General features: G+C 36.5%; 1 protein-coding gene across 4 annotated transcripts in view; it reads left to right on the forward strand.

Moving 5' to 3' along the window:
* The window catches only part of ROBO1 (roundabout guidance receptor 1), a 1,154,664-nt gene that overhangs the window by 73,437 nt on the left and 1,058,334 nt on the right, over nucleotides 1-22,893 (forward strand). The window contains exons 1-2 of one of the 4 annotated variants that reach the window (XM_078358574.1): nucleotides 860-877; nucleotides 1,369-1,456. The exons of the other annotated variants lie outside the window; for them this stretch is intronic. The gene's annotated coding sequence lies outside the window, so the exon portion shown is untranslated. Of the gene's footprint in view, nucleotides 1-859; nucleotides 878-1,368; nucleotides 1,457-22,893 lie in introns of those variants that run through there. 4 annotated transcript variants of the gene reach the window in all.

The raw sequence follows: 22,893 nt of genomic DNA on the forward strand, positions 1-22,893 counted from the left end.
CATTTCCTGTCTTTCCTTTTTAAATTTTATTTTTAATTGACAAAGTTTACATATGTATGCTATACAAGATGATGCTCTGATGTGTGTATATATATACATTGTGAAAGGACTAAATCAAACTAATACATATATTATCTCATATACTTATGGTTTTTTTAATTAGGGCCTTTCAAATCTAATCTTTTAACAATTTTCAAGTATACAATATACAGGCTGAACATCCATAATCTTTATGTCTGAAATCTTAAATGCCCCAATATCTGAAACTTTTTGAGCACCAGCCCTCACCTGACCCTATGCAATGGGTCACAGTCAAAACAGTGTTGCATGCCCAAAATTATTTAAAATAATTATATAAAATTACCTCTGACTTTGTGTATAAGTTGTATATGAAGTAAAAATGAATTCTGTGTTTAGGCTTGGACACTATTCCCAAGATATCTCATTATGTACGTGCAATATTCCAAAATCTGAAAAAAATATTCTAAACCTAAAATACTTCTTGCCCCAGATATGTTGGATGGGGAATAGTCAGCCTACATTAGTAATAATGACAGGCACATGATATACATTAGGTATCTTGGACTTCTTTATCCTGTCTAACTGAAATTGTGCATTCTTTCACCAGCATCTCTCCAGTGCCCCCGTCTCCAGCCTCTAGTAATCACCATTCTACTCTGCTTCTACGCCATGGACGCTTTTAGATCTCACACATAAGGGAGGTCAGGCAGTACTTGCATTCCTGTGTCTGTCTTCTGGAATCTAGCTGAGAGAATAGTCACAATGGGGTCTTTGGATGGAACAGTGCTTTCAAGAGTTCTAGTTTTCCTCACTTGCTCCTGTCTGAGGACACTATACTGTCCTCCTGGATATACACGTAAGCATCCTAACTAGTTTCATTGAAATCTTTCTCTAGTACTAATCTAGGGTAGAAAAACAAATCTGACTATTCTCAGCTTTCTTTTTATGGTGCCTCCATATTCTCAGGATGGTTCTATAAAGCATGGTCCTACAAACCTGTTACATTATAATCTCTAACTCTCCAGCTTTGCCAATGGATGCTTCCTGCTTTGCATTTGTTCTAAAAGTATAGTTACTTTCATTTCTTCTAAGCATTCCACCTTCCCACTTGCTGTTCTTGCTCTCTATGCCAACAATATTTGCTCTCCTGAACCTCATTTTCTTCTGGATAATTTCTACTCTTTCTTCAATCATCAGCTTTATAGTCCTGTCTACCAGAAGGTCTTCTCTGACTTTCTAAAATATACCTTTTATTTCCTCTATAAAAATTAAATCTGTTTCTCACACTGGAAGATATGCTTTATAAAGGCAAGATTCAAAACCATTGTGCTGTCTGCTCTTCTGTAGCTAATACAAAACGAAGCCAAAAATTTGCTTCATGAATGAGAAATCAAAAGAATTCATGAATTACCTATGACTGAAACAGAAACACCAGGTTGGTAAAAGTAAACTTTAAACATACAGTAGAATATTACAATTTGAACTTTTATTACTTTTAGCATTTTGTCCTAGCCAGTAACTCTTAGCATTTGAAATAATGACAATGCTAAGAGTTCTTGGCTAGAAATTAACTTTGTGCTAGTTATTAAAAGAGAACTTGCTAACAAACTTATGCAGATAAAATCAGCAAGAATATGGTTAATGTAAGTAAGAAAAAGATAATTTCCAAATACTTATATTTACATTAGCTGCACAGTTGACTTTTAGAAGAGAAAACAAGCCAATTAGTTTTATGGTTTGATTTGTGCTGAGAAAATTAATTCCCCTTCCTTGATGTTTATTATGTGAAATAGTAGTAATGCATTGTTCAATGCTCAAATTATATCTCATGGCCAAACAGATATTTATATAGATATAGAAAACTGTATATTCTGTATAATACACGTATATTTCATATATTCTATTATATAATTAATAGTATTTTATTCTTTATCTAATATTGTCATGTACTGTTGTTTCTCTCATATATTTTGAAGAGTTAGGCTTCATGCTTTTATTCCTTTGTGGACCTGGAATATTGAGATAGTAAGCAGTGACTTTGGGAAGGGGCAGAGGATGATACAAATTCCCCTGATACTCTGTCCTATGGCTGTAAATATCTGGCATTAGAAACATGACTGCTAGGTAGCTATTTTTGGGGTTAGGAAGCCATCTCATTAATGCAAAAATGTTATGAAATACAGGGACTTGTCTTCATGTGTGTTAGGGATTTACAGGTCTATATTTATATCCTGCATTTGATTCTTACCAGCAAATTAAGCCACAGTTTCTGAATCTTGAAGATATTTAGAATACATATCTTGGAATTCACCAGGAATACAGTAAATCATATGTGAAGTACCTGGAACATAGTTGATAGTCTGTGAATAGTACCTATTTTTTAAGGGTTACTAAACAATGCTGCCTCAGTTTTTGTTGCTTTACATTAGAACTCACACCAGGATATATACTTGGGATGTTCTGAAAAGATGACAAATCATGTTACAGATGGAGCATCTGAGACCTGTCCAGCTTGGATAATATTCATTAAATGAATAAGTGAATCAATTTAGGGACACCGAGGTAAAACGTGCTGCACAGTCAGCAGTCAGTACAAGGGTCCTAGTACCGGGAATGTGGGATTACAGGATGAAAAATGCCAAATGGAAAATGTTTATGTTTGTTTTCTTTTGCCACTGTAACTAATTTAGTGACTTAAAGCAAGTAAATTTAGCATCTGACTGTTCTGTAGGTTGGAAATCTAACACAATTTCACTGAACTAAGAGCATGGTGTCCATAAGTCTGTGTTCCTCTCTGTAGGCTCTAGGTAAGAATCTGGTTTGAATTTTGCTATTTTGTTTTGCTTTTTGCCTTTTCCCACTTCTAGTGACCATTCCTCTAAGTTCAGTCCTGCCAGGACAAAGCTGGTCTTTCTCACACTACTTGTGTTCTGGTTTTTGCATCTCTCTTCGCATCTCTCTCTAACCACAGCCAAGAAATGTTCTTTGCTTTTTAGGATCCTGTGATTAAATTAGGCCCATCTGGACATTCCAGGAAAACTGCACATCACAGTGTCCCTAACCTTAATCACATCTGGAAATCTTTTTTTTCCCCCCATATAAGGCAGTATATTTACAGGTTCTATGGAATAGATAGACATTTTGCGGGTTGGGTATGAGTGGTGTATTACATTTCCTAACATAAAACTCTTGCAAAGGTATTTGGAAATGATAAGAACAGATAGGCAGTAGCACAATTTTGCCAGGATCCAAATAAAGTAGTGATTAACTGAGATGAAGTTAATTATTTGATTCCATTTGGTTTAGCGGGAGCTTGATTAATCACTTAACTGATTGATTTACAGCTGAAGAAAGAAAACCATTATTTTACAATTAAGAATTATTATTATTTTTTTAATTTTTTATTGGATTATAGGTTTTGGGGTACATGAGCAGAGCATGCAAGACAGTTGCGTAGGTACACACATGGCAGTGTGCTTTCTTTTCTTCTCCCCTTCACCCACATTTGGCATTTCTCCCCAGGCTATCCCTCCCCACCTCCCCCCCCACTGGCCCTCCCCTTTTCCCCCCAATAGACCCTAGTGTTTAGTACTCCCCTTTCTGTGTCCATGTGTTCTCATTTTTCATCACCCACCTATGAGTGAGAATATGCGGTGTTTCATTTTCTGTTCTTGTGTCAGTTTGCTGAGGATGATGTTCTCCAGATTCATCCATGTCCCTACAAATGACACAAACTCATCATTTCTGATTGCTGCATAATATTCCATGGTGTATATGTGCCACATTTTTCCAATCCAGTCTATTATCAATGGGCATTTGGGTTGATTCCAGGTCTTTGCTATTGTAAACAGTGCTGCAATGAACATTCGTGTACATGTGTCCTTATAGTAGAACGATTTATAGTCTTTTGGATATATACCCAGTAATGGGATTGCTGGGTCAAATGGAATTTCTATTTCTAAGGCCTTGAGGAATCGCCACACTGTCTTCCACAACGGTTGAACTAATTTACACTCCCACCAACAGTGTAAAAGTGTTCCTTTTTCTCCACATCCTCTCCAGCATCTGTTGTCTCCAGATTTTTTAATGATCGCCATTCTAACTGGCGTGAGACGGTATCTCAATGTGGTTTTGATTTGCATCTCTCTGATGATCAGTGACGATGAGCATTTTTTCATATGATTGTTGGCCTCATATATGTCTTCTTTCGTAAAGTATCTGTTCATATCCTTTGCCCACTTTTGAATGGGCTTGTTTGTTTTTTTCCTGTAAATCTGTTTGAGTTCTTTGTAAATTCTGGATATCAGCCCTTTGTCAGATGGGTAAACTACAAAAATTTTTCCCATTCTGTTGGTTGCCGATCCACTCTAGTGACTGTTTCTTTTGCCGTGCAGAAGCTGTGGAGTTTCATTAGGTCCCATTTGTCTATTTTGGCTTTTGTTGCCAATGCTTTTGGTGTTTTGTTCATGAAGTCCTTGCCTACTCCTATGTCCTGGATAGTTTTGCCTAGATTTTCTTCTAGGGTTTTTATGGTGCCAGGTCTTATGTTTAAGTCTTTAATCCATCTGGAGTTAATTTTAGTGTAAGGTGTCAGGAAGGGGTCCAGTTTCTGCTTTCTGCACATGGCTAGCCAGTTTTCCCAACACCATTTGTTAAACATGGAATCCTTTCCCCATTGCTTGTTTTTGTCAGGTTTATCAAAGATTGTATAGTTGTATGTATGTTGTGTTGCCTCCGGTGCCTCTGTTTTGTTCCATTGGTCTATATCTCTGTTTTGGTACCAGTACCATGCTGTTTTGATTACTGTAGCCTTGTAGTATAGTTTGAAATCCAGTAGTGTGATCCCCCCACTGTGTTCTTTTTGCTTAGAATTGACTTGGCTATGCGGGCTCACTTTTGGTTCCATATGAAGTTCATGGTGGTTTTTTCCAGTTCTGTGAAGAAAGTCGATGGTAGCTTGATGGGGATAGCATTGATTCTGTAAATTACTTTGGGCAGTATAGCCATTTTCACGATATTAATTCTTCCTAACCATGAACATGGAATGTTTCTCCATCTGTTTGTGTCCTCTCTGATTTCGTTGAGCAGTGGTTTGTAGTTCTCCTTGAAGAGGTCTCTTACGTTCCTTGTGAGTTGTATTCCAAGGTATTTTATTCTTTTTGTAGCAATTGCAAATGGCAGTTCGCTCTTGATTTGGCTTTCTTTAAGTCTGTTATTGGTGTAGACGAATGCTTGTGATTTTTGCACATTGATTTTATATCCTGAGACTTTGCTGAAGTTGCTTATCAGTTTCAGGAGTTTTTGGGCTGAGGCGATGGGGTCTTCTAGGTATACTATCATGTCGTCTGCAAATAGAGACAATTTGGCTTCCACCTTTCCTATTTGAATACCCTTTATTTCTTTTTCTTGCCTGATTGCTCTGGCTAGAACTTCCAGTACTATATTGAATAGGAGTGGTGAAAGAGGGCATCCTTGTCTAGTGCCAGATTTCAAAGGGAATGCTTCCAGTTTTTGCCCGTTCAGTATGATATTGGCTGTTGGCTTGTCATAAATAGCTTTTATTACTTTGAGATATGTTCCATCGATACCGAGTTTATTGAGGGCTTTTAGCATAAAGGGCTGTTGAATTTTGTCAAATGCCTTCTCTGCGTCAATTGAGATAATCATGTGGTTTTTGTTTTTGGTTCTGTTTATGTGGTGAATTACGTTGATAGACTTGCGTATGTTGAACCAGCCTTGCATCCCCGGGATGAATCCTACTTGATCATGATGAATAAGTTTTTTGATTTGCTGTTGCAATCGCCTTGCCAATATTTTATTGAAGATTTTTGCATCTATGTTCATCATGGATATTGGCCTGAAGTTTTCTTTTCTCGTTGGGTCTCTGCCGGGTTTTGGTATCAGGATGATGTTGGTCTCATAAAATGATTTGGGAAGGATTCCCTCTTTTTGGATTGTTTGAAATAGTTTTAGAAGAAATGGTGCCAGCTCTTCCTTGTGTGTCTGGTAGAATTCGGCTGTGAACCCGTCTGGACCTGGGCTTTTTTTGTGTGGTAGGCTCTTAATTGCTGCCTCAACTTCAGATCTTGTTATTGGTCTATTCATAGTTTCAGCTTCCTCCTGGTTTAGGCTTGGGAGGACACAGGAATCCAGGAATTTGTCCATTTCTTCCAGGTTTACTAGTTTATGTGCATAGAGTTGTTTGTAATATTCTCTGATGATGGTTTGAATTTCTGTGGAATCTGTGGTGATTTCCCCTTTATCATTTTTTATTGCATCTATTTGGTTGTTCTCTCTTTTATTTTTAATCAATCTGGCTAGTGGTCTGTCTATTTTGTTGATCTTTTCAAAAAACCAGCTCTTGGATTTATTGATTTTTTGAAGGGTTTTTCGTGTCTCAATCTCCTTCAGCTCAGCTCTGATCTTAGTTATTTCTTGTCTTCTGCTGGGTTTTGAGTTTTTTTGATCTTGCTCCTCTAGCTCTCTCAATTTTGATGATAGGGTGTCAATTTTGGATCTCTCCATTCTCCTCATATGGGCACTTATTGCTATATACTTTCCTCTAGAGACTGCTTTAAATGTGTCCCAGAGGTTCTGGCACGTTGTGTCTTCGTTCTCATTGGTTTCGAAGAACTTCTTTATTTCTGCCTTCATTTCATTGTTTACCCAGTCAACATTCAAGAGCCAGTTGTTCAGTTTCCATGAAGCTGTGCGGTTCTGGGTCTGTTTCTGAATTCTGAGTTCTAATTTGATTGCACTATGGTCTGAGAGGCTGTTTGTTATGATTTCAGTTGTTTTGCATTTGTTGAGCAGTGCTTTACTTCCAATTATGTGGTCAATTTTAGAGTAGGTGTGATGTGGTGCTGAGAAGAATGTGTATTCTGTGGATTTGGGGTGGAGAGTTCTGTAAATGTCTATCAGGTTTGCTTGCTCCAGGTCTGAGTTCAAGCCCTGGATATCCTTGTTGATTTTTTGTCTGGTAGATCTGTCTAGTATTGACAGTGGAGTGTTAAAGTCTCCCACTATTATTGTGTGGGAGTCTAAGTCCTTTTGTAAGTCCTTAAGAACTTGCCTTATGTATCTGGGTGCTCCTGCATTGGGTCCATATATGTTTAGGATCGTTAGCTCTTCTTGTTTTATCGATCCTTTTACCATTATGTAATGGCCTTCTTTGTCTCTTTTGATCTTTGTTGCTTTAAAGTCTATTTTATCGGAGATGAGAATTGCAACTCCTGCTTTTTTTTGCTTTCCATTTGCTTGGTAAATCTTCCTCCATCCCTTTATTTTGAGCCCTTGTGTATCCTTGCATGTGAGATGGGTTTCCTGGATACAGCACACTGATGGGTTTTGGCTTTTTATCCAATTTGCCAGTCTGTGTCTTTTGATTGGTGCATTTAGTCCATTTACATTTAGGATTAATATTGTTATGTGTGAATTTGATACTGCCATTTTGATGCTAAGTGGCTGTTTTGCCTGTTAGTTGTTGTAGATTCTTCATTATGTTGATGCTCTTTAGCATTCAGTGTGATTTTGGAATGGCTGGTACTGGTTGATCCTTTCTATGTGTAGTGCCTCTTTTAGGAGCTCTTGTAAAGCAGGCCTGGTGGTGACAAAATCTCTGAGTACTTGCTTGTTTGCAAAGGATTTTATTTTTCCTTCACTTCTGAAGCTCAGTTTGGCTGGATATGAAATTCTGGGTTGAAAGTTCTTTTCTTTAAGAATGTTGAATATTGGCCCCCACTCTCTTCTGGCTTGTAGTGTTTCTGCCAAGAGATCTGCTGTGAGTCTGATGGGCTTCCCTTTGTGGGTGACCCGATCTTTCTCTCTGGCTGCCCTTAGTATTCTCTCCTTTATTTCAACCCTATTGAATCTGACGATTATGTGCCTTGGGGTTGCTCTTCTTGCAGAATATCTTTGTGGTGTTCTCTGAATTTTCTGCAATTGAGTGTTGGCCTATCTTGCTAGGAGGGGGAAATTTTCCTGGATGATGTCCTGAAGAGTATTTTCCAGCTTGGATTCATTCTCTTCGTCCCCTTCTGGTACACCTATCAAACGTAGGTTAGGTCTTTTCACATAGTCCCACATTTCTTGGAGACTTTGTTCATTCCTTTTTGCGTTTTTTTTTCTCTAGTCTTGGTTTCTCGTTTTATTTCATTGACTTGGTCTTCGACTTCAGATATTCTTTCTTCTGCTTGGTCAATTCGGCTATTGAAACTTGTGCATGCTTCGTGAAGTTCTCGTATTGTGTTTCTCAGCTCCTTTAATTCATTCATATTCCTCTCTAAGTTATCCATTCTTGTTATCATTTCCTCAAATCTTTTTTCAAATCTTTTCTCAAGGTTCTCAGTTTCTTTGCATTGATTTAATACATGATCTTTTAGCTCACCAAAGTTTCTCATTATCCATCTTCTGAAGTCTAATTCCGTCATTTCGTCACAGTCATTCTCCGTCCAGCTTTGTTCCCTTGCTGGTGAGGAGTTTTGGTCCTTTCTAGGAGGCGAGGTGTTCTGGTTTTGGGTGTTTTCCTCCTTTTTACGCTGGTTTCTTCTCATCTTTGTGGATTTGTCTGCTGGTCGTCTGCATAGTTGCTGACTTTTCGATTGGGTCTCTGAGTGGACACCCTGAATGTTGATGATGAATATTTCTGTTGCTTGGTTTTCCTTCTACCGGTCTAGCCCCTTCGCTGTACGAGTGCTGAGGTCCGCTCCAGACCCTGCTTGTCTGGGGTGCACCTCTAGCAGCTGTGGCACAGCAAGGGATGCTACCAGTTTCTTTTTCTGCTATCTTTGTCCCAGGATGGCGCCTGCCTAATGTCAGTCTTTTGGATATAGAGGGGTCAGGGAGCTGCTTGAGGAGACAGTTTGTACTTTATAGGGGTTTAATTGCTGAGCTGTGAGCTGTGTTGTTCATTCAGGGCTGTTAGGCTGCTATGTTTGATTCTGCTGCAACAGAGCTCATTAAAAAAACCCTTTTTTTTCTCAAATGCTCTGTGTTGAGGGGTTTGGGCTTTATTTTTGGATGTCCGTTGAGGTCCTGCCCAGCTAGGATGCAGACTAGCCACTGTTTGCCTGCAGAGGCTCCGCCCTGCTGTTGTGAGGCTCACCCTGGCTCAGCTGTTCTGCTGTTCTCCGCCACGCCCTGCGGTGGAGTCTCTCTGTTGTAGCGGGTTGCTTCGGCAACGGCAGGCTGTGTCAGCAGTGGGCGTGTATCTCAGTAGGGACGGGTTGCCTTGGCAACGGCTGGCTGAGTCAGCAATGGGCGTGTATCTCAGTTGGGGCGGGTTGCCTCGGTAATGGTGGCCGCCCCTCCCCCTCAGAGCGTCTTGGGCCGTCTGCACGGGGCTTGTTTGAAATCGCGGTTTTGTTCGTCCCACTGGGCCAATCCTAACGCTCTGTTCCTGCAATCCCCTGGGCTGGCCCACTGTCCAAGTCTAGCTCAGTCTCAAGTCCAGCCCTCTCACGTCTCCGGTTGCCGGTTCAACGGGGCACCCGGACAAGTGCACCCTGTGGGGAGCACTGGGTAGGGCCGGCCGCCGCCACCCCGGCTGCCGGCTTCGCCAGGCGGAATATCTGCCTGGCATCCCGCGTCTCCTCTTCACTTGGGAATTTCCCCGTTCCGTGGGCAACAAAGATCAGTCTGGAAATGCAGCTCAGACTCACCTCTCCGCCGACACAACGAGAACTCCAATCCTGGGTTGTTCTCACAGCGCCATCTTGAGTTCTCCCCCTCAAGAATTATTTTTAATTTATACAGACTCTCCTGTATTCAATTATTACTTAATATGATTTTAGGTTTGAAATGTTATTTTGAAATATTTTCTTCTCAATATTTGTTATTTCTATTTAGATATTTTACTACCAAGATGTGTTTTAAACCAAGAAAACATGAACACAGATTTTATAACTCCATAAAAATAAGGATAAGACTATATTGGGGAAAAATATTAGCGTATTGCTAAAATTGAATAGAATTATAGATGGAAAAAAGCAAGATATTGTCCAGGGATAACTATTTAACTAATTGTATTCTCTGCTGTTTTCTTTCTTCTTTCCTTATTAGTTGATTCCCTGCTGTTGCAATTGGCTCTCTTCCTGCTTTGTCATATTTGCCTCACAAGGGAGGGTAGTGATTAACACTAGTGTGCTCCAACAGATGTACCATATATCTCACTTAATTCTTAAAGCAACCTGGTATAGCAAAGGATTGTAGTCTTATGATGATAGTCTTAAATAATAATGAATATTATTATTGTCATATTATATTTTGAAATATTAAATATTACAAAACATCTGTTGTGTATTGGCATCCACCTTTTGTTTCTAAGGTTCCCGAGCCTCAGATTTCCCAATAAGTCATGCATCTAATCATTTTACAACACATATTTTCCTATCTATAATTCCAAATCAAGTCTTCAGGAACATTTGTTAATTTTTAAATGAGTATTTAATTATAGATACTTTAAAATGAAAGTTTTGAGATCCTGTATTAAGTTTAGTGTTTTGAGTTTTTTTTTTTTCCAGGTTTCATCTACTGATTATTAATTTATTACAAGTCACCTAATTTTTTGATGACCATATATATAAAAAAATGCATGTTCAGTAAGTTAAAAATGATATAATGGGGAAGTTGAAACATTACAATGTTAAATTGAATAGATATCTCAGAAGAAAGTCTAATAATTATATAGCAGGAAAGTCACCACAAAAGAATTGGGAAATTTAAGAATAATATCAACGTTGATAAATTGTAAATGCTTTAAGTTTTTGTCTTTTACATATATGTGTATGTGTATCTTATAATATTTTTTTCCAGATGTACCATAATCAAATGCAAAATATAAGAAGTCATAAATGGAAGAAAATATAAGTACCCATTGAATTTTATAATTCTGGGAGAATTTTTTTTAATAAAACTTTTGTCAGTTACAACAAAACAATTGATAGTTTCAATTTCAATCAATCCAAATACAATTCTAGTTCTTATAAGTTGTAAAACAGAGTTTCTGTTTGGTAAACTTAAAAATAACATGAAAATGTATACTTAATATGCAGCCAACATTACATTGCTTATAAATGGGTGCTTATAAACCAGATGTCAGTGGGAATGGTGGAGTAAGGACTTCCAAAAATTCACTGTTTTAATAAAAATGATTAGAATATTGGCAAAAAAATAGTCAAAGTAATAATATTCAGAACTCTGAATATTAATCAAAGGCTTATAAAAATTGGAAGAGTGTTTAAGAGAAATTGCTGAATGTCAGAAAGAAAAAGCGGTGTGACATTTTAAGTAGCCTTATTTCCATCCGTCTTTACCAAGCTTGAATGTAACCTTGAAAACCAACAGACAAATCAGTCACTGTGAAAGCCTTTTAATCACTGGAGTGTGCAGAATGGGTTTGTAACTTGCCCGAAGACCCATTCATTCTCAGAGAACTGTCATTTACTGCCCTGTTTGGTAGTTTTCTGGAAACCTGTGCCCATATACTTGTCTTTATTTGCTTTATCCCAGGATGTCGTACAATAATCAGAGGGAAAGTCATCACATATGCATAGCCAGTGATAGCCATCGGAACAAATGGATCAACAAAACACTTAAAAGCAAAAGCTTGTTTTTGAGATTTCCAGCATCTCACTCTCTGATCACCATTTCTACCATTTCCATTTTACTTCCCTGGCATTTAAACTCCATACATTCTTTGACACACACCTCCTAGAGACACTTCAATATTACTTTTTAAAAAGGTTCTCATCCTCATATCATTTCTTACCACTTTATCTATGTTGTTTTCTATGGTATGTCATTATAATACAACAGTCTCAAATCCTTTGTCTCGTTCTTCCTTAGACACACTCTCTTGAAAAAAAAGTATAGACTTTGTTAAATATGACTGTCAATCATCTTTACACCAGTTGAATGTGACTGGATAAAGAACACCCAGTTCAGTTAATTGGCTCCCATTTAATTTATGCCTGCTTATAGGCAGTAGACATTTTATATTGACCAAAAATCAAAATCATAATTACTTCTCTAGTTCATTTGCCCCACTATTCAGTTCCATTTTATGTATTTTCCTTCCCCAACCAGTAACTCATACCACTTTTTCAATCTCAGATGATAATTCTCTCTCAAGAAGTAATTAGGAAAAAGTTTTCATTAGCAATTATGAACATGTTTCTTTGTTATTTGACATTCTTCCTCTTAAAGAACTGACTTGTGTCTGGTAGTCATTAGTGCTGTTTTCCAAGGACTCATGTTATTTCTCTCCCTGGGTACATGGGAGCATCACATGCTCCTTTAGAGTTGGATGAGTTTATGGACTTAGCTCTGGCCAATGAGCTGAGAATGAAAATGATATGTGTCACTTCTACACAATGACAGTGGAGATACTCAGGCAACTCCTTCCTTGTTATTTGGAGAGAGGTGATGTTGTCTACAATGGCTGCTCTGTGATCCTAGATCAGAGTGTGGACCATCACAAGCCAACTAGTGATGAGCATGTAACATATTCAAGAAATAAGCATGTTTCATTTTAAGCAACTGAAACTTGGTGGTTACTGGAAGCATAATCTATGCTGAACTGATAAGTCTTTCCTAACATGACACATGATGTGCTCCAGATCCCATTTAATTAAACACAAGAACGTTAGTTCCAACACTGTTCCTCTTGATGATCTGCATATCTCTTACTTTTCTTTACTAATAGATTATTCTCATAAAGCCTGTGGTCTACATGAGAAAAATATATTTTACTATTGTCCTGATTCTTTTCTTTTTTCTTAATTTTCTTACATTGGTAGAAATTAGAAGGATACAAGTACAATTTTGTTGCTTGAATATTTTGAGTAGTGGTAAAATCTTGGCTTTCAGTGTTTCCATCATCTGAATAATGGACTTTATGCCCATTAAGTAATTTCTCATCACTCATCCTTTTCACCCTCCCATCCTCTGAGTTTCCAGCATCTGTCCTTCCATACTCAATGTTGTGTGTATACATTTGTTGGCTCCCATTTGTAAATCAGAATATGTGATATAGGACTTGGAGTTGTTTCACTTAAGATAATGGCCTCCAGTTCCATCCATGTTGCTACAAAAGACATTTTCATTCTTTTTTAATGATTGAGTAGTGTTCCATTGTGGACGTATCCACATTTTGTTTATCCAGCCATCTGATGATGGGCACTAGGTTGATGCCATCACGTTGCTATTGTGAATAGTGCTGGGATAAACATAAAAATGCAGGAGTTTTGTTGTTGTTGTTTATTTGAGACGGTCTCACTCTGTTACCTAGATTGGAATGCAGTGATGCAATCTCTGCTCACTGCAACCTCTACCTCCTAGGTTCAAGTAATTTTCCTGTCTCAGCTTCCCAAGTAGCTGGAATTACAGGTGTACACCACCATGCCTGGCGAATTTTGTGTGTGTGTATTTTTAGTAGAGACAGGGTTTCACCATGTTGACCAGGCTTATCATGATCTCCTGACCTTGAATGATTTTCCATCCTCAGCCTCTGAAAGTGCTGGGATTACAGGGGTGAGCCATCATGCTCAGCCAGAGTACAGGAGATATTTTAATAAAATGATTTATTTTGCTTTTGCTATACCCAGTAGTGGGATTGCAGAGTTGAATGGTAGTTCTCTGTTCAGTTCTTTGAGAAATCTCCATACTGTTCATAGAGGTTCATATTAGTCCATTTTCATACTACTGTAAAGATCGGTCCAACACTGAGTAATTTATAAGAGGAAAGAGGTTTAATTGACTCAGTTCAGCATGGCTGGGGAAGCTTCAAGAAACTTAATATAATGATGGAACGCAAAGGGGAACCAAGGCACCTTCTTCACAAGGGTGGCAGAAGAATACATGCAAAGCAAAGGAGGTGAGCCCCTTATAAAACCATCAGATCTTGTAAGGACTCACTCATTATCATAAGAACAGCATGGGGAAGACTACACCAACAAACATGAAAAAATGTTCATCATCACTGGTCATATGCACACATATGTTCATTGTGGCACTGTTTACAATAGCGCCCAGCCAGCAATCATATTCTTAAAAGCATTCACAGTCAGGGGAAGTATATTGAGAAAACTATTAGCAAACTTTTTTCCCCCCCAGCAAAATCATGCATTAAGAATGCTAAGGTGTGTGGGAGACTTGGGGAGGGGAGAATAAACTAAGGCACTGTGGGAGCAGCCAACCCTAGGATTAGAAGATAGAGTAGGGTGTTTCGCATTCAAAATTTTAAAACCATCATAAAATTGACCAAATCTAGCAAGTTTAAACATGATTGATGAAATCCTTTTTTCTGGAGAGGACTATTCATTCACCCACTGGCACAACACTGTATACTTCCGGGCTGCAGATCTTATCCTAGGAAAAGGAGAACAAATTGAAATTCAGAAGATTATTCAAAACTATCTGATTAAATATATTACTTGTTAAATTGAGTTGAATTAACACACAGAAGAGAAAAACATTAAGTTTAAACATTTAAAAAATTGTAGTTTTTATACTTAAACATATACAGACTTCAAGTAAAATTGTTCTCAACTTGAACACTTCTCACAGTAAATAATCCAATTGTTCACTTATATATTTGAAAAATGATAGTCATTACCACCAAGTATTTAGGTAGGAGAATACTTGAAATAACCTAAATTTTAATCATAAATCTTACATACTGTAATACTGAATAATATGTAGAATCATAAACGAGTGAGGTATAAAACTAATATAAAGTAAACTCAAAGATACGTTGTTGCAAAATGCAAAACGTTTTATAACTTAAGCATTTCTCTGCCCTCTATGTATAAATAAAAAGCACTCGATATTCACACATGCACAAACACATACCTGCCTAGAAAATGTTTAAGATTCATATCAAAATGTTACTGATTATTAATTAGAGGAAGTAACGTACTTTGTGGGATTCAAGTATGAAAGTTCAAGTCTATTGATTATGTGCCCCTATGATTTTAATATTTTACATGAGAATATTTTTGATGCATTATTGGCATAATTTAAAAAGCTTTCTCTTTCTATAGTATTCATTAAGTTTCCCTTTTGTGAGACTTAATGTTTTATAAAACAGTGTAGAACAAAATATATAGGGTTGCGTTAAATAGCATTAAATATGATAAAGTAGTTGGTTGCCTGGAATTCAGCAGCCTCACATAAGAAATGAACAGTGGCTCCCTTGATAATCTATAACTGCTTGCAATCTGTGATCCATTGCGGTATAATTTCTATCAATTTCTTCCATGTACTGGAAATTAAATGCCCTTTTTAACATTATCAAACTACGTCAGTAAAATAAAAAAAACTACTAGTAAGATATTGAAAATTATTTTTTATTTGCAAATTTCTAATGAATTCTAAAACTTCTAAGGAATTTCCATCTAAAAGAGGAATTTGAGATTTTTAACTTTTTGTCTGATAATTTTTAATAAGTATTCCTTAAAATTTCTTCCAATTATTTTATAGTCTTATCTAATCTTTTATCTATTACAAAATATAAATTGAAGTGACAGACTAAAGGGAGTCCTTGAATGGCCATAATAAATGCTTATCAATATAATAATATTTCTAATATGCATGACTTTGTGTAATACTAATATTTGTAATATGCATGACTATTATGTATACAACATTGTTCCAGTGATTTATATTATTAACTAATCCTGTCCTCATGTTCAACCCCATGTTGCTTAAATTACCTTTATACGTACTGCTCTAATTTCCATTATACAGAAAGAAACTAAAGGTTTAGAAGTTAAACTACCCATCACTGTTAAATGACCAGTAACTGATATAGCCAGATTTTTAACCCAGGACCTATCTCTAGAATATTCTCTCTGTGAACCCTACTATCATATTGCCTCTGTGAAACAAAATATCAAGAGCAAATACTCATTGAATTCTTAATATGAATATGTCGCTTTTTAAATGTTTCATATATAACTCTTATTTCTTTATATGTAACATCTTACCACAAATTTAGCAGCTTAAAACAAGTATTTAGTATGTGAATGCTTTTGTGGTTCAGGCATTCAGTATGGCTGAATGGGGGTCCACTGCTTAGGATCCCACGGAAAGCAAACAAGGTATCAGCCTGGCTCTGTTCACATCTAGCAGCTCCACTGGGATGAATTCATTTTCATGGTCACACACTTTGTTGGCAAAATGGTTATCTTTAAGGTTGTAGAATGAAGGCCTTGATTTGTTGGCTGTTGCCTGGAGCTCACTCTTGACATACACAGGCCAGCCACCGAGGGCACTGGCAGTTGCTTGTCCATATGGTTTCATTCCGTGTCCCTACCCAAACCTCATCTTGTAGCTTCCCAGATTTTCATGCCTTGTGGGGAAGACCTGCTGGGAGAGAATTGAATCATCGGGGCGGGGGGGGGGAATATTTTTTGAACTCTTACCATGATAGTGAATAAGTTTCACAACCTCTGATGACTTAAAAGCAGAAGTTTGCCTGCACAAACTCTCTCTTTGCCTGGCACCATCCTCGTAAAATATGACTTTCTCCTCCTCTCCTTCCACCATGATTATGAGGCTTCTACAGCCATGTGGAACTATGAATTCTCCATTAAACCTCTTTCTAGGCCCGGCACGGTGGCTCACGCCTGTAATCCCAGCACTTTAGGAAGGGGAGGTGGGTGGATCACAAGGTCAAGAGTTCGAGACCAGCCTGCCCAACATGGTGGAACCCCATCTCTACTAAAAATGCAAAAACATTAGCTGGGAGTGGTGGTGGGCACCTGTAACTCCAGCTATTCAGGAGGCTGAGGTAGGAGGATTGCTTGAACCTGGGAGGCGGAGGTTGCAGTGAGCCAAGATTGTGCCACTGTACTCCAGCCTAGGTGACAGAGCAAGAATCCTTCTCAAAAAGAAAAAAGAAAAAAAAACTTCTTTCCTTTGTAAATTGCTCAGTCTCATCTATGTCTTTATCAGCAGCATGATGAAAACAGAGTAACACAGGCCATGTAGGTTTCTTGACACAACTTCTTTCATCAAGCCAGCAAGGATTTTGTCTATAATTCATCTAGAAAGACAGAGTTTTAGGCATGCAGTATAATTATGGAACTACCATCTCTTCATTTCAACAGTATACTGCATAGAAACAAGTCACAAATTTTTGTCATATTCAAGGTGAGGGGAGTCCACCAAAATTTTAACACCAACATTAGGAAATCATGAAAAGACCACCTTTGAGTCTGTCTATAACAGTATTTCATTTGGAGCAAAATGATTAACATCTCTCCTAATTGCAAAATATATCTGCCCAATTCCAAGATTCCCAGGAGTCTCATTCCATTACACTATCTATTCAGAGTCCAAAATCTCAAATACTAAGTAAGGTTTAGATATGGTTGGGTCTTTTAGGTATGTTCTATTTGTTTTGTGGCAGATAGAAGCTAAAGTGACTCGCCATCATCCTTATCTCTGGTGTTTATGTGTACGTGTAGTCAACCGTCACCTCTTGAGTATGAACAGGACCTACACCTTGCATCTAAACAATAAAATATGGCAAAGGTGGTGAAATGTTACCTGCAAGATTCCAGGATATAAGTCTTTCTTGTTGGCAGATGTGCTCTAAAGACTTTCTTTCTTTAGTTGTGTCTGAGAAGGAAGAGGCCATGTGCAAGACCGTATCACAAGGAGGTGAGTGCAGTTTCTAGGAGGAACCTAACAATAGTCAGCTGAGGACAGACTCCAAAAATTAGTAAGAAACCAAAGTTCTCAGCCATACAGCCACAAGAAAATAAATTCTACCACACCCTGAGTGATCTTGGAAAGGGATTCTTTCTCAACTGGGCCACTAAGTGAGAGAATGCAGCCTGCAAACTCCATCTTTGCAGCCTAGTGAGACCCTGAGCAGAGGATCCAATTAATTAATACCCAGACTCCTTACCCATGAAGACTGAGATAATGAAATGGTTTGTTTTAATCTGCTAAGTATGTGGCACCTAGCAAGAGATAATACAATATATATTAGTTTCATTAATTTTCTCAACAACTCTATAAAGTGAGAACTACGGTTATTCTTATTTTACAGTTGCAGTATTAAAATTATATAAATCATTAAGCTATTTTCTCAAAATAACCTGGGTAGTTGTGACAAAATGGGATTTAATGTGTAGTGGATAAAAGTAATTTCTTTTCCTCACCGGCCACAAGGTTTGTGGCTAAGACTCCATAAAAACCACTACCACCACCGACAAAATAGGTTTACAAGAGAAAAGCATGAACATCAAGGTACAAAGTTTTATATGACACAAGAGCCTTCACAAGGAAATAAAGACCCCCCCCAAAACACAAAAATCTGTACATTTCTATGAACAATTGTGCAGCAGTATAGACTGGAAGAGAAGAGGATGAGCTACAGGAAATTAACTGGCATACCATGTTCTGAACTTGATCAAAACCTTCTGAGACAATCTTCAGAATTTGCATTATTCTCTATGACACTACACAGTCATTTTTCTTTTGAAATTTCATAAGCATCAAAAAGAAACTCAGTAAATCTTTTTAACAGATTGATATCTGTCACTTATGACTACAGTTTAGTAAAGATTAAACCTGTTTTTCCTCCATTTTTTTGGCAATCAAAAGAAATTTTTTTTTTAGAATTAATAAAACGTTACCCCTATTTTCTCCATAAAAGCCTCTTAATTAATACTGATTATTCATATACAGATAGTTCAGATCACCTTGGTATTTCTCTTTACCCTCAAGCTACCTGCCATTTTGTCATTTGTCTTCTCCCTTGGAAGTTGTCCAAGTTCATGATGAGGAGGGGAAACTCAAACTGATCTTAATAGCAGCTCCTGTGCATGCAGCTGTGAGGAAAGTGAGCAACTATTCTCTGACGTCTTTATCATCTTTGAATTTCAGTTATCCATCTGAGCTCCATTCTCTGTTAGACTGAATAGTTGAGAGTTGCATTTAACACATCTTAGAGATATTTTTGCTTTAATATTTAACACTAAACTAATGTAATCATAAGTATATAAAATTTCAAAGCAAGTGTGAATATATAAATCAAAGAAAATAATCATTTTCTCTTGTTTCATCCCAATTCCTGTGGGATGTATAGGCTCATACACACAGAATAATATTCTAATGACCAAATGCACGTTTAACGTTTTGTTTTTTTTTTCCATAGCTACTTGGAATTTTGGCTCAAGCTTGAGTTCATTAAATTGTTGTAATGATATCAACCAAAGCACTGTGCTCAACCAGATGCAAACATAATTGAAAATGAAATGCCATTTTAATTTTTGTAATGTAATTTTTAGCAGGAATAAATTTAAGAATATTGTCATATTAAAATCATAAAATGACTGGATCTGTAAGAATTAATAGTTTTTAACGGAAAATCACTTTGATTGAGTAATGCTTGTTCATTTCTGTAAATATAAACACAGAAACATGCACGAGGGTATAAGTAGATTGATCTATTAACAGATATAAAAATAGGTAAAAGTGTATTTTTTTTTACACTTTCAAAATGAAATGCCCAAGTGTCTCTTTCATAAAGACTGACATAAAGAATAGAGAATATTTAAATCATTGCTTAGGAGAGGGTAGTACTACGTATAGACAGAATGACTCTAAATTTTATTTTGTCCCATGTGAAGAGTACAGGTTCCATTACTACAAAATTATGTATTCTGATTGATCCTCTCTGAAGGGGAGTTCAGGAAGAATATGAAAATTGTTGGCAGCATATTAAAAATTACTTAAAAATCTCAGTACAATATAATTATGGGTTATTCTATTTTTAAATTTTTTTTATTTTCAATTTTTTTTTGCAACAAACATATATTAATTTCTAAACGAAGAACACAACCCAAAATGTTATTTTTAAAAGATAGTATGAAAGTCAAAATGAATTTATGGTTTAAAATATTATTTACATACATTGATAACAGTCCAGCGTTGCTCTCAGTGTTAAGTCCTTTACCAGCATTTCCTTATAAGGTTATATTCATTTTCAGTTGGAGAAATTGAGCTTAAAAGTAGTTTAATCTTCTAAAGTTTCCAGAACTGTGTGCCTCCATTGCAGGTTCTTAGTTGCTCTGAATATAATAGTTTAATAGAAGAATATAATAGAAACTTTGGTTAACTTGCTTATTGTTTTATATAGATCATTAAAATTTCAGTACTCTATTTTCAGAAAGAAAAGTGGATTATTGTTATGTGACTTTTGTTTATTAGTGGCTGAAAGAACTTTCTGGAACCTTTGATTTATAAATGTTAATTCTTTGTCATGACAATTTTAATCTGGTTGGTAATAAGTGCTTCTCCTGTAGGGAAAGTTTAAAATGAAGAGAATTTTGTATGTGTCTTTCTTTATACCTGAGCTTATGGTAATCTGCTTACTGGTGTTAAGCCCATAGAATGCAGTGAGAGGAAGAGGGTCAGCAGTCCCCAAAGGTCACTTTTATTATTGATAAAACCCCAAATATCTTCAAACATGAGAAATGAGAGTATTGTTAACATGAAACTCTGGGTTAGAAATTATTTGATTAAAAAGCCAAAATACCTCATACCAAGGAAACCTTAAAGTTATTCTTGCTATTCAAAAACAAAGAACCAATTTTTTTACCTAATATAATTTCTAGAAGCACAGCCTATTCAACCCTTTCTCTCAATATTCAACCTTTCCCACAGAACTTTTCCTCCCACCCAAAAAGAGCTTTCTGGTATAGAGATAGTGCCTATGGCAGGTTCTTTAGCCTAAATGCATTGAACATATATTGGCACTGGCCACATGCTTAAGTTCAACATACCCTGTACCTGTTATTTACTCATGGGACCATATCTATATAAACCAGTACTAAAATATTAAATCTCATATTTCTTTGTTGACTGGTTACAATCTAAAACTTGTGCACGCACACACACATCCATACCCACACACATATGAAACATTCATGTTTTATTCTCAAGAGAATTCTTGATGGATTTATAGAAATTATTATTGTGTGATTAAAACAACATTATTACCAACTGTTAAATCTGCCATTTAGAAGAAATATTAAATAAGAAATCTATAAATGTTGCATAATATAACATACATTTTTTTCTTTTGAGAATAACTCTATTTTCTTTATGTAAAGTGACTAGCTTTCAGGCAGATTGGAAAAGGGAAGAGAGAAAAACGTTCTTTGATGTTATGAATGCCCACAAGCATCAGCAGCTGTGAAGCTTCGTAATGAAGCATTTGGCCCTCATTTGGCATTGCTCGCTCTTGAGAGGATTTTCTTACAAAAGATCAGTTATTTGATGAGTTCCACAGGCTATCACTCTGAAATTCCACATTTTGGCACCCACATGCTGTTGAATTTGACGTTGTACCTTCTGCATGGCACAGTGCCCTTCTTACAGATGGGCCCAGGTGTTGGCATGACACACAGAAAATATTGTCATTACATTCAAGTATCAGAAACTAGATGCTTGTCCTTGTGTGTCAAATTGCCACTTTAGAAGCAATGTTCCCTTTTGGGGAATAATAGTAAGACTCAGGTTTACATGCTTGTTGAAAGATACAACAGCCAACATCTAAAGAAACTGTTAATGAAATGCATCCTTATGCCCCCAAATTGAAAGTATGATAGTAATAAGGTCATTCCTCGTGCAGTCTTCTAGCTAAAAAATAGAGTTTACATCAAATCTGACATTTATTCTGTGTGCTTTAGTTCCAAATTAATTCGATTTGTACCTTTACATGAGTTAAATAAAATAGAAGAAATGAACTTATTCGATGAGTTAGTAAGCACTGAATAAATTAATGTTAAAATTAAAATTCTGTCTAAAGGCAGAGGAAGACACTTCAACTCGTTTTTTAAATGAAGATTGTAAATTTAACTGTCTTCAAAGATTGACAGGGAGAACGTTATTCTAAGTCTTCTTTCATTATGAGTAAAGAAAGAGTGTCCCAGCTGTGACACTGGTAAGGTTAAAAGGTGTTAGTGTGTGTGAACCTTTTAAATGAGCACAGTAAATGAAAGTGAACAACTCATTTAGAAATTTGGCCTAGTGTCTCTGCATGCTGTGCATTATTGTGGTGTTGCCAGCTTCTCTGAATGAAAATACAAGAGCAAATTAAACAGCTTTATGAACTCACGGGGTGAACAGTTGTTCTAGTGGCTTTCATGCAAATGTCTAATTAATTCTAGAAGTAACCCAAATTGTTCTTTTGTGATCTATGAATGAGAATCTTAGAGAAAACCTGTGCAGAAGAAACTAAGTGAAAGAGGCATGGGATTTCATGATTAGGTTGCAATTCACAGTTGTTGGGACCAGCACGATTTAGTTATTTTCCTCATTAATATTACATTAGTAGGCTAATGAAACATTTGGGTGAATACATTATGAGTAATAAAGGCATTAATTTTATTTTTCTGAACACTCAATTATGCTAATTGGCATCTGTTATTGTTTACCATGTATATTTATCTGTGAAAATCAAGAACAAATATAGAATACACAGATCATTTTAAATATTGCCAATATAATAAATTTCAATACATTGTATGCTTTTTTGTAGTTTTGACATTATGGCCAACTTAAGAAACTTAACCATATTACAATTACATTTCTATTTCAGTTCAACTTCATTTTTATTTCTAAATGTATTTTTGTTGTTTCAATGTTAAACATAAGTTTCTGTTAAAAATAAATGCCATTGTTTTATGCATCAACTCAATATAAATAGTATATACCATTTCAAAGAATGTACTGTTGAATTTGTCAAACTGGGTTGAGTTGGGGCTTTTATAAATCATCCTATTTTTACTCAGTGGGAGTGTTTAGAAAAAGAGGCTCCCTGGTAAATCGTATTAGAGATTCTTAAAGGGC

This window comes from Callithrix jacchus, chromosome 21 (genome assembly GCF_049354715.1).
Source record: "Callithrix jacchus isolate 240 chromosome 21, calJac240_pri, whole genome shotgun sequence".
Taxonomy (NCBI): Eukaryota; Metazoa; Chordata; class Mammalia; order Primates; family Cebidae; genus Callithrix; species Callithrix jacchus.